The 18,518-nt window shown below is 43.3% G+C and overlaps 1 long non-coding RNA gene across 4 annotated transcripts in view; it reads right to left on the reverse strand.

Moving 5' to 3' along the window:
* Window positions 1–18,518, reverse strand: part of LOC129010853 (uncharacterized) — a 148,911-nt gene that overhangs the window by 115,484 nt on the left and 14,909 nt on the right. The window contains exons 2-3 of one of the 4 annotated variants that reach the window (XR_008493074.1): window positions 17,240–17,355; window positions 14,952–16,596 (exon numbers count right to left, since the gene is read on the reverse strand). The exons of 1 other annotated variant lie outside the window; for it this stretch is intronic. This is a non-coding gene — a long non-coding RNA (uncharacterized LOC129010853). Of the gene's footprint in view, window positions 1–14,949; window positions 16,597–17,239; window positions 17,356–18,518 lie in introns of those variants that run through there. 2 more of the 4 variants (XR_010122673.1, XR_008493073.1) reach the window with 2 other exon arrangements.

Consider the following 18,518-nt stretch of genomic DNA (forward strand, 5'->3'; position numbering starts at 1 on the left):
GACAACCATGTGTGTACTTCATAACCCTGAGCCCTGAACCACAGATGATTTACTCGAGCTGGGCCACAGTCTCCCTGTAGCAATTTGGGACTGAGTCATACAAAGATTGGACACTGAAACTCCTTCACACAAATAATAGCACTCTTCAGAGGATGTTATTAACCTCTAGCTAGTAAGGGGCCCCAACCTGTCTTCTGCAAATTCTCTAAGAAACTCTAATATTCCTCCAACAAGCTTGCAAGGTCATTTCTGCTTCCTAAAGCCAAAAGAAACTGAACTAATACACACCCCAACCTATTGTAGTTTCTGTGTGAGCAGCAACAACGTGTTCCTCATTATAGCTCCAAGACCAGCACAGTCCCTAATCAGAACTCACTGAACACCTGATGAATGCCTGCAGCTCACTGCACTGAGTGGGAGATGCTCCTCCCACTTAGATAGGGATTTTTTTTTTTAACTCTCTTGCCTTCAAGGTCCTGCACACATCTGCCCTGGCCTTGGTCTCCCTGTGTTGTCAGCTACAGGAGCCAGTGTGTCCTCTGTGGGGTATATCACATCCCTGCTCAAGAATGCATGTTAGAGACTAGAAGTATCAGGCCTCTCATCACCTAAGAAACTTTACCCTTGACTACCTGCCCAGGGTCATCAGGCCTATCATACTGGTTTCCCTATACACTTTGTGTGTGCTGAACTAGAGCCATAATGATGAGTCCATTTCCATTTCCAGTGTTGGGTTTTTTGTTTCTTTGTTTTTTGTTTTCGAGACAGAGTCTCACTCTGTTGCCCAGGCTGGAGTGCAGTGGCATGATCTCGGCTCACTGCAACCTTTGCCTCCCAGGTTCTGGCAATTCTCCTGCCTCAGCCGCCTGAGTAGCTGGAACTACAGGCACATGCCACCACACCCAGCTAATTTTTGTAGTTTTACTAGAGACGGGGTTTCACCATGTTGGCCAGGATGGTCTCTATCTCTTGACCTCGAGAGCCTCCCACCTCGGCCTCCCAAAGTGCTGGGATTACAGGTGTGAGCCACTGTGCCCGGCCAAGTGTTGGTTTTAAACTGGCCATGTTTCTGGGATGCTCTGACTGGCAGAGGCTACTACCTACTACTGAACTATATAGAACTTAGGAGATTCTTGGGTTTTTCCAGTTTATAAGATGCAGGCAAAACTCGAAGGGAGGTGGGGGGTAGGTGGGGGAAGATGACCAACATCACAAGAAAACATAAAAACATCATTATGATCATTATGTTTTCCTGAAACCCCAGAGAGGAGGTGGAGGGTAGGATGCAAGCCTTCTTCCAGTCAGCTCTCTCCCAGAGCCCTGCATTTGATCCCGTTTGGGCCATGTTCCTCTTCCCTCCCATCTCAGCCTTTGCTAAGGCTGACCTGTGAAAGGCCGTACCTAGGCAGGGTGCTCTTGAGGAAAGTAATTCCACATCAGGCTGGGAGTCAGAGACCAGGCAAAGCTGTGTGACCCAGGCAGGCCCCGGGCCCATCCCCTTCCCCAGTGCTTTCCAACTCACCTCTCCATTCTCTGCTGAGACTCTGATCTACCAAGTATCTAAGATTTATCTCCAACCTCTTCTTTTCTCCTATTTCATTTAATCTATAAACATGCTCATGCTTCCCCTCATCCTTTGAGAGACAGAGAGGGAGAGAGAGAGAAAGGGAGGAGGGGAGAGGGGAAAAGAATATACTAGCCAGGCGCAGTGGCTCACGCCTATAATCCCAGCACTTTAGGAGGCCAAGGTGGGCAGACTGCTTAAGCCCACGAGTTTGAGACCAGCCTGGGCAACATGACAAAGCCCTGTCTCTACCAAAAATATAAAAAAAAATTAGCCTGGCATTGTGGCACGCACTAGTGGTCCCAGCTACTCAGGAGACTGAGGTGAGAGGATAGCTTGAGCCTCAAAAGTGAGATTATGGTGAGCCAAGATGGCAGATGGCACCACTGCATTCCTCAGCCTGGGTGACAGAGCGAGACCTGTGTCCAAAAAAAAAGAAAGAAAGAAAAAAGAAATACTAGGTCAAATAGTGTTCCCCAGCAATTCATGTCCAGCTGGAACCTCAGAATGTGACCATATTTGGAAAGAGGGTCTTTGCTGATATAATTAGTTAAATTAAGATGAGGTCTTGGTGGGGTGCGGTGGCTCACACCTGTAATCCCAGCACTTTGGGATGCCAGGGTGGGCGAATCACCAGAGGTCAGGAGTTTGAGACCAGCCTGGCCAACATGGTGAAACCCCGTCTCTATTAAAAATACAAAAATTAGCCAGGCGTGGTGGCATATGCCTGTAATCCCAGCTACTTGCAAGGCTGAGGCAGGAGAATCACTTGAACCCAGGAGGCGGAGGTTACAGTGAGCTGAGATCACGCCACTGCACTCCAGCCTGAGTGACAGAGCGAGACGCCGTCTCAAAAAAAAAAAAAAAAAAAAAAAAAAAAAAAAAAAGATGAGCTCTTATTAGATTAAGATGAGTCCTGATCTAATGACTGGTGTCCTTAAAAGAGAAAACAGAGACCCAGAGGAGACACACAGGAAGAACACCCTGTGATGATGGAGGCAGAGATTGGAGGGATGTGGCTACAAGCCAAGGAACGCCAACAATTGCCAGCAACCACCAGAAACTAGGAAGAGGCAAGGAAGGGTACTCCCATAGGGCCTTCAGAGAGAGCACAGCCATACTGACACTCTGATTTCAGATAGCCTCCAGAACGATGTGAACAGAAACAAAAACAACATTTGTGTTGTTTTCAAGGCACGCTGTTTGTGGTAATTTGTTACGGTAGCCCTAAGAAATGAACACACTTTCCATTTTGTTATTTTCTTTCTGCTCATCTGAATTTCCTAATTTTTCTACATTGAACATGGATTATTCAGATAACAAAAGCTTAAAAATTCCAAGCTCTTCCTTGATTCTGCATCCCCTTGCTCCTTCCCTGCGTGGTCCAGCTTCCCTCACAGGCTGAGTGCACTCAATGTCTTACTTGCTCTCCTCCCAAACAGGCCTCTGCTCGGTGCAATCTGGCTTCTACCACCACAACCCCAAGAACCTGCTCCACCAAACATTGCCACTGGCCTCCATACTACTAAATCTCCCAATGTGTAATCCTTCCTATTGACCATCTCTGCCACATTTGTCAAATTCTCTTGCCTTCTTAAAAAGCTCTCCTCCTAATGATGCACACCATGGAGTATTCACAGCAATTAAAAACTGTGAGTTGGGGCTAGGCGCAGTGGCTCACGCCTGTAATCCCAGCATTTTGGGAGGCCGAGGTGGGTGGATTTCTTGAGCCAGGAGTTCAAGACCAGCCTGAGCAACATAGTGAAACACATCCCTACAGAAAAATTTAAAAATTAACCAGGCGTGGTGGTAAGTGCCTATAATCCCAGCTACCCGAGAGGCTGAGGTGGGAGAATCACTTGGGCCAGGGAGGTGGAGGCTTCAGTGAGCTATGATCAAGCCACTGCACTCCAGCCTGGGCAACAGATTGAGACCCTATCTCAAAAAAAAAAAAAAAAATAGAAGGAAAGAAAAAGAAACCTCAATGAAATTTTCCAACAGGGACCTACACTACAAATACAGACACTAGGCAATTGTCTTATTCCACTTTAGGTTCCCAATAAGGCTACACACTTAAGAATTGCAGGAATATTTAAAATAATTGAATTATTTCAATCTCAAACCATTTCATTTTATAGTATCAAAGCCATAGAACTCTATGTAAAATCAGTAGATTTATTCAGAACACTTTATTATTTCAACAAGAAAAACTGTGTTTTTACATTTCCAGGAATTTGAAGTGGGAAAAATCTTGAACTTTAAGGACATTGTTTTAATATGATTTCTTGCAACTGATATTTATAATAATAAATCTTTTTTCACCTTCCTCATTATTAAAACTTTGGAAACAATGAACATAAACCTTTAGAAATCAAAATGTTATTAAGGTTTTGTTTACACAAGCAGGTCTTGAGTTCCTAGAAAAAAAAAAACAGAAAACAAAAAACAAACAAAAAAAAACCTGAATCAACAAATCAACAGGTCTATTCAAGAAAAACACATCACCTTTTTTCCTATCTAAAAAGTTCATTCCTAGATTATCTCCGTGGCTTAAATCCTGATATTATACAGGTTTCCGCAGCTTGGAAGCTTCCTCTGATCCTCCCTTTATATAAGCTTTCCTATGATTTCCCATCTTCAATTTGTTTTAAAACACAAAATCAAAACCACACACACACACTCACACACACACACACACACAATTGCACATCCTCCTCTCCCAGGGCTCTCCTAATAATCTGATTTTCTGATGTATTTTTCTTGTTCTTTCTTTTTTTTTTTTTTTTTGAGCCAGAGTCTGGCTCTGTCACCCAGGCTGAAGTGCAGTGGCGCAATCTTGGCTGACTGCAGCCTCTGCCTCCCAGGCTCAAGTGATCCTCACATGTCAGCCTCCCAAGTAGCTGGGACTCCAGGCACATGCCACCAAGCCCAGCTAATTTTTGTAGTTTTTGTAGAGACGGGGTTTAACCACGTTGCCCAGGCAGAAATCTGATTTATTTTCAAAGAGATTGGCACCTCTTAGGGAATCTTCATTTTCTCTCTGTGCTTCATTGTCCAGGAATGCCAAGCATTCTCTCTCGTAGATTACACTAGACAGGCGTGTCTTCCTGGCAGCAACAGCACGCTCCAGGCTGAAGCAACTGCAGAGACTGCCAAGAAAACAGCACCCCCATCTCCCCTCCCTCAGGGACTATATGAGACTTAACTAAATTTGTAATCTGACTAGGATCCAAATTTTTACCCTAGAGCAAACCAACAGCTCCAGGCCAAGAGCCTAGGATTCTTTTGTCCTAGGAATGACCCACTAGGTGAGTTAAAACCTACCAATCTAAGCTAACCTAAACTAGGAGCTGGCCCTAAACTATATCAACATTTACTCTTCCTCCAATGACTTCATTCTCTTCTGATAAAATTAATCAGAGGTTCAACTGGGTTATAACTCTACTCTTTTAAATATACTTCTTAAATTTCCCATTGGCAATAATACACTAATGATTAATTGAATGCTATTGTATTATAGTAATTAGATTTATATCTTGGGATTATTTGATATTAAAAAATGTTGATCAATCCTGATTATGTGGATTGAAAAATTAATCCTATAAGTAAACAGCATATAAATAGTATATAACATAGTATATACATATATATAAATAATATATGTCCTTATAGTATAAAAGTTAGAAATACAGACAAAAAGAAATGGGGGAAAGTCCCATATTTTCTTATAATCCAGAATGTACATTTATAGCATTCCTATGCATATGTAGCAAGCTGATATATAAAATGTTAACTAGGCCAAGTACAGTGGCTTACGCCTGTAATCCCAGCACTTTGGGAGGCCGAGGCAGGCAGATCACCTGAGGTCAGGAGTTTGAGACCAGCCTGGCCACATGGTGAAACCTCGTCTCTACTAAAAATACAAAAATTAGCGGGGCATGGTGGTTTGTGCCTGTAATTCCAGCTACTCGGGAGGTTGAGGCAGGAGAGTCGCTTGAACCTGGGAGGCAGAGGTTGCAGTGAGCCAGAGGTTGCAGTGAGCCAAGATTACACCATTGCACTCCAGCCTGGGTGACAAGAGCAAAACTCCGTCTCAAAAAACAAAAAAAAAATTAACTGCTTTGGTTTCTAAGACTATGTGTTGCCTTACTCCTCACCAGCTCCCCCCAACTTCCCCACCCCAGAGAAGAAACTATTCTAAAGTGTTAGGACTTTAAGTGACTAAGAAACCACTCAAGTCAATTGTGATTATCTGGAAGCAACTAAGTGTCATTTTCTGTTTCAGAATGAATGGGCAGGAGATGGACTCTGGAGGTAGAAATATGGGGAAAGAAATCACAAATTGAGGCCGGGTGCAGTGGCTCACACCTGTAACCCCAGCACTTTGGGAGGCCGAGGCGGGTTGATCACCTGCCAGGAGTTCATCACCAGCCTGGCCAACATGGTGAAACCCTGTCTCTACTAAAAATACAAAAATTAGCCAAGCGTGGTGGTGCGTGCCTGTAATCCCAGCTACTCAGGAGGCTGATGCAGGAGAATTGCTCGAACCGGGAGGCACAGGTTGCAGTGAGCTGAGATCATGCCACTGCACTCCAGCCTGGGCAACGGAGCAAGACTTCATCCAAAAAAAAAAAAGAAAGAAAAGAAAGAAAAGAAAGAAAGAAAGAAGGAAAGAAGGAAAGAAGGAAAGAAAGAAAGGAAGGAAGGAAGGAAGGAAGGAAGGAAGGAAGGAAGGAAGGAAGGAAGGAAGGGGGAGGGAGGGAAGGAAGGAAGGAAGGAAGGATGGAAGGAAGGAAGAAAGAAAAGAAAAGAAATCACAAACTGAGTTTCAGAAAATAATTAAGTTACATTTCTAGCACACTGATATGGTTTGGCTCTGTGTTCCCACCCAAATCTCATGTCAAATTGTAATCCCCACGTGTCAGGGGAGGGACCTGGTGGGAGGTGATTGGATCATGGGGTTGGTTTCCCCCATGCTGTTCTCATGATAGTGAGTGAGTTCTCACGAGATCTGATGGTTTTCAAAGTGTTTGGCCGTTTCCCACTTGCTCTCTCTCTCTCCTACTGCTATGTAAGATGTGCCTCACTTCCCCTTTACCTTCCACCATGAATGTAAGTTTCCTGAGGCCTCCCTAGCCATGCAGAACTGTGAGTCAAGTAAACCTCTTTCCTTTTTAAATTACCCAGGCTCAGGTAGGTTCTTTATAGCAGTGTGAAAATGGACTAACACACCCATTTTTTGTCCTTAACACATCATACCCACTACCCACATGCACACACACACGCATGCACACACATATACGTATGACTTTGCATATTTGTAAGCAAAAATGGAATCATACCATACATGCTGTTCTATAACCTGCCTTTCTCATGTAATAACATACCAAGCTTTCAATGCCAGGCTGAAATAGGCTCAATCACCCTCACCCTATCAGGTTATGGGAGACTGCATTTTCCAAAGAAGCCTCAACAATATCTTCTATCCCATACATTCTTTGGCAATGTGACTTTGTCACTCTCCTCTCAAGAAGTGGAGTCTAATTCACCTACCCTCAAATTTGGTTTGGTTTTAGTGACTCCCTTATACTAACAGATGGTGATAAAAGTGACTACATTGTGATTTCTTTTTCTTTTTTTCTTAGAGACAGGGTCTCACTCTGTCGCCCAGGCTGGAGTGCAATGGTGCAATCATAGCTCACTGCAGACTCGAACTCCTGAGCTCAAGAGATCCTCCTGTTTCGGCATCCCAAAGTGCTAGGATTACAGCCATGAGACACTGCATGCAGCCAAGAACATATGTTGACCTAAAACTGGCATTCTGTGATTGTAATGGAAAACAGATAAAGCAGGAGGAAGATGTAGGAAGATGGTGAGTATGAGAGAGGCATTTATAAATTATCAGAATATTAGCACTAATCCTTCTTAGCTTTTTTAAACCAGAAAAGGGAGCTCTGAATTTAATTCCCAAACTGTAATTCCTGGGACAAAAACTACCTAATGTACTATAATGGTTACATTTTATATCATCAGCTTTGATTGTCCTACATAAACACCAGTAAAAATACCAACAAGAAGATCAATAATAATAGTAATATAAGTTTGTAATCAGTGACTTATTCACCATACGCCAAGCACTAGGTTAAGTGCTTTATGCTTTATCTTATTTAATCTTTTTTTTTTTTTTTTTTAACACAGGGTCTCTCTCTATCACCCAGGCTAGAGTGCGGTGGCACAACCATTCCTCACTGAAGCTTCGAACTCATGGCCTCAAGTGATCCTCCTGCCTCAGCCTCCCAAGTAACTGGGACTACAGGTGCATGCCACCACACCCAGCTAATTTTTTTATTTTTTGTAGTTACACAGTCACACCATGTTGCTCAGACTGGTCTTAAACTCCTGGACTCAACAGATCCACCTGCCTTGATCTCCCAAAGTGCTGAGATTACAGATGTGAGCCACCGTGCCCGGCCTATCTCATTTAATCTTAACAGCACCTCTGTGATGTAGCCACTATTATCATACATATTTTACAAATGATGAAACAGGCTTACAAAGGTAGAGAAGTTACCCAGAATGACTCAGGTGGGAAGCTATGGGGCTGGACTTGAACTAAGGTATAACTGACTCCATGCTCTTAAGCCTGTCTGTTACTCAATTTGACATGTGTTCTATTCACAGATGCTGTATTAGTCTGTTCCGTTCTCACATTGCTATGAAGAACTACCTGATCACCCACTACCCACACGCACTTTGGGAGGCCAAGGTGGGAGGATCGCTTGAGCCCAGGAGTTCAAGACCAACCTGGGCAACATAGGGCAACCCCATCTCTACAAAAAATACAAAAATTAGCAGGGCATGGTGGTGCATGCCTGTAGTCCCAATTACTCAGGAGGCTGAGGCAAGAGGATCACGTGAGCCCTGGAGGTAGAGGCTGCAGTTTGCCAAGATCTCATCACTGCACTCCAGCCTGGGTGACAGAGTGAGACTCTATCTCAAAAAAAAAAAGAACTGAGACTGGGTAACTTATGAAGAAAGAGGTTTAATTGAGGCATAGTTCCACAGGCTGTATGGAAGCACGACTAGGCCTCAGGAAACTTACAATCATGGCAGAAGGTGAAGGGGAAGCAAGCACATCTTACTATGGCAGAGGAGAGAGAGAGAGAGAAAAGGGGGAAGTGCTACACACTTTTAAACCATCAAATCTTGTGAGAACTCACCCACTATGATGAGAATAGCAAGGGGGGAAACTGCCCCCATGATCCAATCACCTCCCAACATGTCCCTCCCCCAACATTGGGAATTACAATTCAACATGAGATTTGGGTGAGGACATAGAGCCAAATCATATCAGCATCTTTTGCTCAGAATTCCTATGTCTGGAGAATTCTCCACATTATAAGTCTCACCCTCAAAGGTGGAAATCAGAAACTGGACTTCTCAGCCCTTCTTGCAGCTGGCATGCTGACTTGTGACACAAGCCTTACTAGCCAGATACACCCATATGAAGATTCAATTTGCAGAAGAACAGTATGAGAAAACAGGCAGTGCGCAGAATCCATGCTTCCAGGGAGGGCTCCATTGGAGGTGCCATTCCCATGAAGGTCTTCACAACAGACAGCAGTGGAAGGGAGGGTGCTCTAACAGGGTCTTCAGTGACAAACACTGTAATGAAATCTTTGCTGTATCCACCAAGTCATTTGTTTCTGACTGTCAAGCTGCCAAGCCTAATTCTGGCCCTCCCAGAGTTTCTGTGAGCTTTAAGTTAGACCTCAATAAATTGTATTTCTCTTTTTTTTTTTTTTTTTTTGATGTGGAGTCTCACTCTGTCACCCAGGCTGGAGTCCAGTGGCACGATCTCGGCTCACTGCAAGCTCCGCCTCCTGGGTTCAAGTGATTCTCCTGCCTCAGTCTCCCAAGTAGCTGGGACTACAGGTGCGCACCACCACACCTGGCTAATTTTTTGTATTTTTAGTAGAGATGGGATTTCACCGTGTTAGCCAGGATGAACTTGATCTCCTGACCTCCTGATCCACCCACCTCAGCCTGTCAAAGTGCTGGGATTACAGGCGTGAGTCACTGCACCCGACCTATTTCTGCTTTAACTAGCCAAAGTTTTGTTACATGGGACTAATAACCTGACTGGCACAATCTCTTCAAAACTCAGGAACTAATATTTCAAGCAGAAGTACAGAGATCTGTTTGTTCTGTTTTTCACAAGCTACAATCAATTTCATTATTAATGATTTGTTTTAAATGCACACAGCTTTTTCTAAGTGGGTGAGTCTTCTAATAATTCATCAAAAGTAGCAGGACTAGCTAAACTCGTCAGCTACATAGAGAGGTCTGCTGACTTTTCCCCCAACTGAGAAGCATTTCTTTCATGAGTAGAAATACCAAAACACTTCAAATATACGTTTTACCCTTTGGATATATTTTCTTTCTTTGCTTCCTTTGCTATTAATATTAATGTAATATATCTGGTTATAACTGTGAATTTAATCAAATTCTTATTCTTTTGTCTTCACTTTATTCCTAAGGCCAAACTCTGAAACTTTTGCTAATTCCTGTCAGATATTTCATTCTCATAAAATGTCATCCTCGTCATTTCTCCTATTGATGGATTAAATGACATTACATAATTGTGAGGCATTTAGAACACTTTTTAAAATCTGATTTTTCCTACTGGTTGTCCACTGATCAACAGTCTGCCATGTTACATGCAGTATCGTTACATGAGGAACATGGCAGACAGAGTTGGTGGCCTTCTTGACAGCCATTTCCCATTATTTCTTGCTCAAAGAGCTTCAACTCGTGCAGGCATAGGAAGAAATATGCTCTTCCCCCAGCCCCAGCTAATTAATCCTGATGGTTTCCCTTTCCTTTTGCTGTAATTTAGGGGTAGGCATCAGGTAGGTATATAAATTTGCCCAATCGCTCTGGTCTAACTTTGAAACAATTTATGGTCCTCATAAAATAAGACGAATGCATGAAGAAGAGCGTCTGTACTCTCTTTTTCCTACTTTAAACATCATGCACAGATGTGATGTTTGCAGTTGCAGCAAGCATTTTGTAACCATGAAGAATTAAAAATAAAAATAAAAAATAAAAATATAATGCCAGGCGCGGTGGCTCACACCTGTAATCCCAGCACTTTGGGAGGCCGAGGCAGGTGGATCACGAGGTCAGAAGTTCGAGACCAGCCTGGCCAACATGGTGAAACTGCGTCTCTACTAAAAACACAAAAATTAGCCAGGCGTGGTGGCACGCGCCTATAATCCCAGCTACTGAGGGGGCTGAGACGGAAGAATCACTTGAACCTGGGAGGCGGAGGTTGCAGGGAGCCGAGATCACACCACTGCACTCCAGCCTGGGCAACAGAGTGAGACTCTATCTCAAAAAAAAAAAAAAAAAGAACTAAGTGTTGAAGATGTGATGGTCAGGAGAGCAGCCAGTAGATGTCAATGATTCACATAACTTCACCTGCAAGCCATGGAAAAATCTCAGCAATCTAAGGCAAGACACTGCCTTCAATCCCAGCTGCTGACAGCACCAAAACAGGAAACTCTCAAGATCTTGCCTTCAGCCCATGTGTCTGCCTTCAACTGCCTCTGTTGAATAATGGTTTTTCTTTTCTGCTTTCCTTCTCACACAAGTGCCTCTCATTGGCAAACTCCAACTTGGAATCAAATGAAGGAGGGGATTCTGGCACATGTAACTACAGGTTTCTCTTCTTTAATGCAGAGCAGACTCTAGAAGGGATAATGGAGATGTATAGCTGGACAACAGACAATCCAGCACAATGAAAGTGAAATGATGCCTTCAAAATTTTGAGGGCTCATAACTTCCAACTAGAATTATATTCTCAGCTAAGCTATCAATCAAGTATAAACATAAAATTGAATCCAGGCATGGTGGCTCACACCTGTCATCCTAGCTGCTTGGGAGGCTGCGGCAGGAGGATCCCTTGAGCCTAGGAGTTCAAGGTTACCATGAAGTATGATCACATCACTGCATCCCATCCTGGGTGACGGAGCAAGACCCTATCTCTAAAAATAAAAATATAAAGGTTTTTTTGGCTGGGCACAGTGGCCCACACCTGTAATCCCAGCACTTTGGGAGGCCAAGGTGGGCAGATTGCCTGAGATCAGGAGTTCAAAACCAGCCTGGCCAACATGGCGAAACCCAGTCTCTACTAAAAATACAAAAAAATTAGCCAGGCGTGGTGGTGGGCGACTGTAATCCCAACTACTTGGGAGGCTGAGGCAGAAGAATCACTTGAACCCAGGAAGCAGAGGTTGCAGTGAGCCAAGATCGCACCACTGCACTCCAGCCAGGTGGCAGAGTGAGACTCCGTCTCAAAAAAAAAAAAGAAAAAGAAAAAGAAAAAGAAAAAAAAGTTTTTTAGACATAAAAGATCTGAAAAAATTTAACTTCCGTGTACCCATTCTCAAGAAATTTCAAGATTGACTCCACCAGAATAACAGGAAAGCAAGACAGAGTGTGAATTAAGAGTAAACAGGAAGAAATGGGATGCAAGAAAGAAGCAATCCAACACGAGAGAAATAAAAAGGATCCTCAGGAGGATGATAAAAAGAGGTCCTTGAATGACAGCTATGTGTCAGATGCAGAGGACAGTCAATCCAGATGGGAGCAATGTGACACAAGATGCAGACATCACAGGAGCCATCTCGAAGATACCCTTTGCCATTGGACCATCTTTTTGAGGCCTGGTGAGTCTGACCTAGATTTTGTCTGTGCTTGGCACATCTTGACTATGTACCAATGGAGTTTCTGCTCTCTTCACCATGACAAGCAGAATTCTAAAATGACCTCTATAATCTCCACCCTCTAGTTATGAGTAGGTTTACGTCACCTTGCATGACACAAAGTTTTGCAGATGTAATTAATGCGACTAATCAGTTGACTTTAAGATAAAGGATTATCCTGGTAAACCTGACTTAATCACATGAGCCCTTTAAAGGCATTTTAAGAGCATTTTCTCTGGCTAGTAGCAGAAGAGAAAGCCAGAGAGATTCTAAGCACAAGGGAGACTCAACATAAGGGAGACTCATCATAAGGAAGAGTCTCCATTGCTGAGTGGAGGGGGCCACCTGATAGCAGCCTCTAGGAGCTGGCAGCAGTCCCCACTGACAGCCAGAAAGAAAGTGAAGGCCAGGCACAGTGGCTCACGCCTGTAATCCCAACACTTTGGGAGGCCAAGCGGGCAGATCACTTGAGGTCAGGAGTTCAAGACCAGCCTGGCCAACATGGTGAAACCCCGTCTCTACTAAAAATACAAAAATTAGCCAGGCATGGTGGCAGATGCCTGTAATCCCAACTACTTGGGAGGCTGAGGCAGGAGAATCGCTTGAACCTAGGAGGTGGAGGTTGCCGTGAGCCCAGACTGTGCCATTGCACTCCAGCCTGGGCAACAGAGAGAAACTCTGTCAGAAAAGAAAGAAAAGAAAAGAAAAAAAAGAAAAGAAAAGAGAGAGAAAGAGAGAGAGAGAAAGAAAGAGAGAGAGAGAAAGAAAGAAAGAGAGAGAGAAGAAAAGAGAGAGAGATGGAGGGAGGAAGGGAGGGGAGGGGAGGGGAGGAGAGGAGAGGAGAGGAGAGGAGGAGCCTCCAGTGCTACACCTGCAAGGAAATGAACTCTGCTAACAACTTGAGCTACCTTGGAAATGAATCTTTCCCTAATGGAGCCTCCAGAGGAGGAGGCGGCCAACCAGTGTCTTGATTTCAGCCTAATGAGATCTTGAGGAGAGAAACCAGCTAAAATGTGCCAGGCTCCTCACCTGTAGAAACTATGAGACAATAAATGTATGTTGTTTTAAGCTGCTGCATTGGTGATAATTTATTATGTGGCAATAGAAGACTAACACACCCACCATGACCTGCTGTCTTCACGAACTGAGGAAATTCACCTTACCCCATAGAAGGGGTTTTCTTTGATTTCTTCTTGAAAGTAGGTAAGAAACCATGGCAAGCTTGGGAGCTACAGATAGGGTCCCACTTCTTGACTATGTTTCTGCAGATATCATTACCTGACCCAAACTGCAGCCCTGCCAGATGTCCCAGCTGTGATATATCCTGTGTTTCCCAGAACTCACTCTTGACCCTGACCGCAGACTTCCCAAAAGGAGCTCTTGCATTCTCTCAGGAACACTGCCACTGAACTTGACCCAGCGCTTATCTTTTGAGAGCCTGCTGCAATGGTTGGGCTTGCCACTCAGTTGTCAAAAATAAGCAATATAAGGCCAGGAGCCATGGCTCACACCTGTAATCCTAGCACTTTGGGAGGCTGAGGCAGGCAGATCACTTGATTCCAGGAGTTCAAGACTAGCCTGGGCAACATGGCGAAACCCTGTCTCTACCAAAAAAGAAAATACAAAAATTAGCCGGGCACGATGGTGCATGCCTGTAGTCCCAGCTAATTGAGGAGCTAAGGTGGGAGGACTGCTGAAGCCTGGGAGGTCAAGGCTGCACTGAGATGTGACTGTGCCACTACACTCCAGCCTGAGCAACAGATCAAGACTCTGTCTCTAACAACAACAAAGATATTTTTTGTTCTATCAAATACAAAAAATAAACAATATAATATTTAAGGATACATATAGGTGGTAAAACTATAAAGCAAAGCAAGAAATAATTATCAAAAAATCAGGATAGTGGTTATCTCTTGAGGAGGAAGAAGAAGAAGATGATTAAAGTAGAGCACACAGAGGATTTTCAAGTCACTGGCAAGGTTTTACATGTTCATCTGGATAACAGGTACACAGGTGTTCATTTTACCATTATTCTATAAACTCTGTATTTTTATACAGTCTTCTGTGGTATTATGCTTAACACATAAATGCTTAATAAAAGATAGCATTATTATAAATTGAGGAAATGCAAGACATGAAACTACAAATTAAAATTCCATCCGGCCGGGCACGGTGGCTTATGCCTATAATCCTAGCACTTTGGGAGGCCAAGGCAGGCAGATCATGAGGTCAAGAAATCGAGACCATCCTGGCCAACATGGTGAAACCCCATCTCTACTAAAAATACCAAAAAAAAAAAAAAAATTAGCCAGGGGTGGTGACAGACGCCTGTAATCCCAGCTACTTGGGAGGCTGAGGCAGGAGAATCCCTTGAACCCAGGAGGCGGAGGTTGCAGTGAGCCGAGATCATGCCATTGCACTCCAGCCTGGGCAAAAAGAGCAAAACTCTGTCTCAACAACAACAAAAAATAAAATAAAATTCCATCCTGACTGCTTTGTCCTTGAGTTTCTTTCCTTAGAATTTACGAGAGTGTTAAAAGTTTCATAGGAAATCGTCTCTGAATATCAGGAACCCTTTAGAGTTTCCACCAGTGGGGAAAAGATGAGCTATTCAATAAACAGTATTAGATTTTATTCATATCTCAAATCTTACACCAAAATAAATTTCAGATAGATCAAGACTTATATGTGAAAAAAATGAAAACTTGAAAGTAAGACAAGAAAATATGGGAGAATTATTTTACAATCTGGGAAAGCCTTTCTAAGCATGATGCAAAATATAGATGCAATAAAAGGAAAGAAGCTAAATATAAATACATGTTTTAAATTCTGCTTACTAACAACACCAGAAACAAACTCAAAAGGCATGAAAACCTTGGAACAACTATTTGTATTCCTATAGATTGATAAGAAAAAGACCAGTAATTCACTGAAAAAAAAAAAAATGGGCAGAGGATATGAACAGACAGTTCTTAGAAATTTCAAATGGCTTTTAAACATATGAAAGTATGCTCTATCTTTCCATAATAAGGAAAATGCAAATTTAAACTACCAGATTGGCACAGATAAAAATTTTGATAACACCATGTGGGTGAAGGTTAGAGAAACAGATGCTCTCACATATTGCTGGTGGGAGTGTAAACTGGCTCAACCCCTGTGGAGAACAACTTGACAATATCTATCAAAATCTAAAGCGCATGTTTTGGCAGGCACCATGAGTTGTGTACCCCAAAATCATTGCTCCATACTCCTTGTTAATAGAATCCATTTGTTCAAGTGGCAATGTGCCAAGCCCCAAGAAATGAATTTATGTGCAGATGCATTCATATTCATTAAGCACTTACTGGGTGCTGGGCACTGTTCTGGGCTCTGGGGACACAACAGAGAAGGAAGCAGAACAACCCCCCCGCCCCCCGCCTTCATGACAATCCTGCACCCACTGATGAAGATACCAGAGCAAAATGGCAATAGTGGTATTTTGATGTGTATTTCAGATAATAAATGACCACCATATAATTTTTCATCAAAACTCACACACTTTTGAGATTGAATGCAATGCTATTATAAAATATACTAGGGCCAGGCACGGTGACTCACGCCTGTAATCCCATCATTGTGGGAGGCCGAGCCGGGGGGATCACTTGAGGTCAGGAGTTTGATACCAGACTGGCCAACATGGCGAAACCCCGTGTCTACTAAAAATACAAAAATTTGCCAGGCGTGGTGGTGCGTGCCTGTAATACCAGCTACTCGGGAGGCTGAGGCAGGAAGATCACTTGAACCTGGGAGGTGGAGGTTGCAGTGAGCTGAGATCATGCCACTGCACTCCAACCTGGGCGACAGAGCGAGACTCTGTCTCAAAAAAAAAAAAAAAAAATGCTAGGACAAGAGGTACAAACTGGCCTTGTCCCAAGCAAACTAGGAAATATGGTTACCTGTAATCCTAAAATATTGATGATGTTAACACTGCCTCAGTTGCTATGATGCCCTTCAATTCTAAAATGACTCCATCAGGAAAGTGAAGAAAATCAGAACCCAAACTAGCTCTAGAGAAAAGATACTCAACCTCTTTAATAATGAGGAAAATATAGAAACAAATCAATAATAAGATGCCTTGGAAGGATTTGAAAGATAGGAATGATAGGTTCAGAATGGTTTCAAAACTTGTCCAACTTTTCTAACATGGTGATGTCTGTGTAAAAAAAAAAAAAAACTTGTCCAGCTTTGATTTGAAATTGTAATGCAGTTTTCTGGATGTATCTCCTGAAATAGAAATGATGAAAACATCATTGTTGAATTGAGGAAAAATGGTGTTATACTAATAAATTTCAGCTCTTACACCCAGCACAGAAAACTAGAATACAAAAAAAAAAACTAATATTAGAATCATTATTCATACCCTTTTGCCTGGCAGTCACTTTCCCAGCCTCTTTGTGGCCCAAAAGTGGTTAATGAAACAGGAAAACAACTGTCAGAATTTCCCTGAAAAGGCTTTCTCCCAGTTAAAAGGGACATTCAAAAGGATAGTATGCTGGAGCTGCCTCTTCCCTCATGTTCCAGCCTTGAAACTGGCCATGATGGCTGCAGCAGCTAATTTGCAGACATGAAGTGACAATCAAGAAAAAGAAATGTCCTTTTGCTAAAGGTAGCAGAGAAGAAAGACCCAGAACAAGAAGAGAGTACTCAAAGCCTATGATGGCCTTGTTGAGCTGCCAGACCAACCCCAACATCACTCAAGAGAATTCTTGTGAGTTAGAAATGGGAGAGAAGCTGGGCATGGTGGCTCATGCCTATAATCCCAGCACTTTGGGAGGCCGAAGCAGGCAGATCACTTGAGGCCAGGAGTTCGACACCAGTCTGGCTAACCTAGTGAAACCCTGTCTCTACTAAAAAATACAAAACTTACCTGGGCATGGTGGCATGCCTATAATCCCAGCTACTCTGGAGGCTGAGGCAGAAGAATTGCTTGAAGCCGAGAGGCAGAGGTTGCAACAAGCTGGGATCACACCATTGCACTCCAGCCTGGGTGACAGAAAGAAGCTTGTCTCAAAAAAAGAAAAGAAAAGAAAAGAAAAAATGGGAGAGAGACTTTCCTCTGTATACCTTATACCTTCTGGTATCTGGTACTTTTTGAACTTCGTTCTGTGTGCATGAATTGCCTATTCAAATAAAACTGTAATGCCTGAGTTTTTTTGTTTGTTGGTTTTTTTTTTGAGACGGAGTTTCACTCTTGTTGCCCAGGCTGGAGTGCAATGGCATGATCTTGGCTTACTGCAACCTCCGCCTTCCAGGTTCAAGCAATTCTCCTGCTTCAGCCTCCCGAGCTGGGATTATAGGCGCATGCCACCATGCCAGGCTAATTTTGTATTTTTAGTAGAGATGGGGGTTTCACCATGTTGGCCAGGCTGGTCTCGAACTCCTGACCTCAGGTGATCCACCCACCTCGGCCTCCCAAAGTGCTGGAATTGCAGGCATGGGCCACCACGCCTGAGATCTTATCAAATATTTAAACCAAAAATATTTTACATCTACATTTTTTTAGTGGAAATATAATTTTAAAAATCATAGTTTAGCCAGGTGCGGTGGCTCACACCTGTAATCCCAGCACTTTGGGAGGCTGAGGCAGGCAGATCACCTGAGGTCAGGAGTTCGAAACCAGTCTGGCCAACATGGCGAAATCCTGTCTCTACTAAAAATACAAAAAAAAAAAAAAAAATCAGCCAGGCATGGTGGTGGACGCCTGTAATCCCAGCTACTCGGGAGGCTGAAGCAGGGAGAAATGCTTGAACCCGGGAGGTGGAGGTTGCAGTGAGCCGAGATCATGGCACTATACTCCAGCCTGGGTGACAGAGCGAGACTCGGGCTCAAAAAAAAAGGCAGAGTTTGAGGGCGGGGGCTCGCACATGTAATCCCAGAACTTTAGAAGGCTGAGGAGGGAGGATCTCCTAAGCCCAAGAGACCAGGCTGGGCAACAAAGTGAGATCTCATCTCTATAAAAACCAAACAAAACACTTTGGTGAAAAATGCGATACAATGAAGTATATTATAGACAAAAGGGGCCTTCAGTATTAACTCTCACATATTGATTGTCGATGAAGAAAAGAGTCAAACTCTGTAAAATATTTGAGGAGACTTATTCTGAGCCAAATATGAGTGACCATGGCCAGTGACACAGCCGCAGGAAA

The sequence above is a fragment of the Pongo pygmaeus genome, chromosome 10 (genome assembly GCF_028885625.2).
Source record: "Pongo pygmaeus isolate AG05252 chromosome 10, NHGRI_mPonPyg2-v2.0_pri, whole genome shotgun sequence".
Taxonomy (NCBI): Eukaryota; Metazoa; Chordata; class Mammalia; order Primates; family Hominidae; genus Pongo; species Pongo pygmaeus.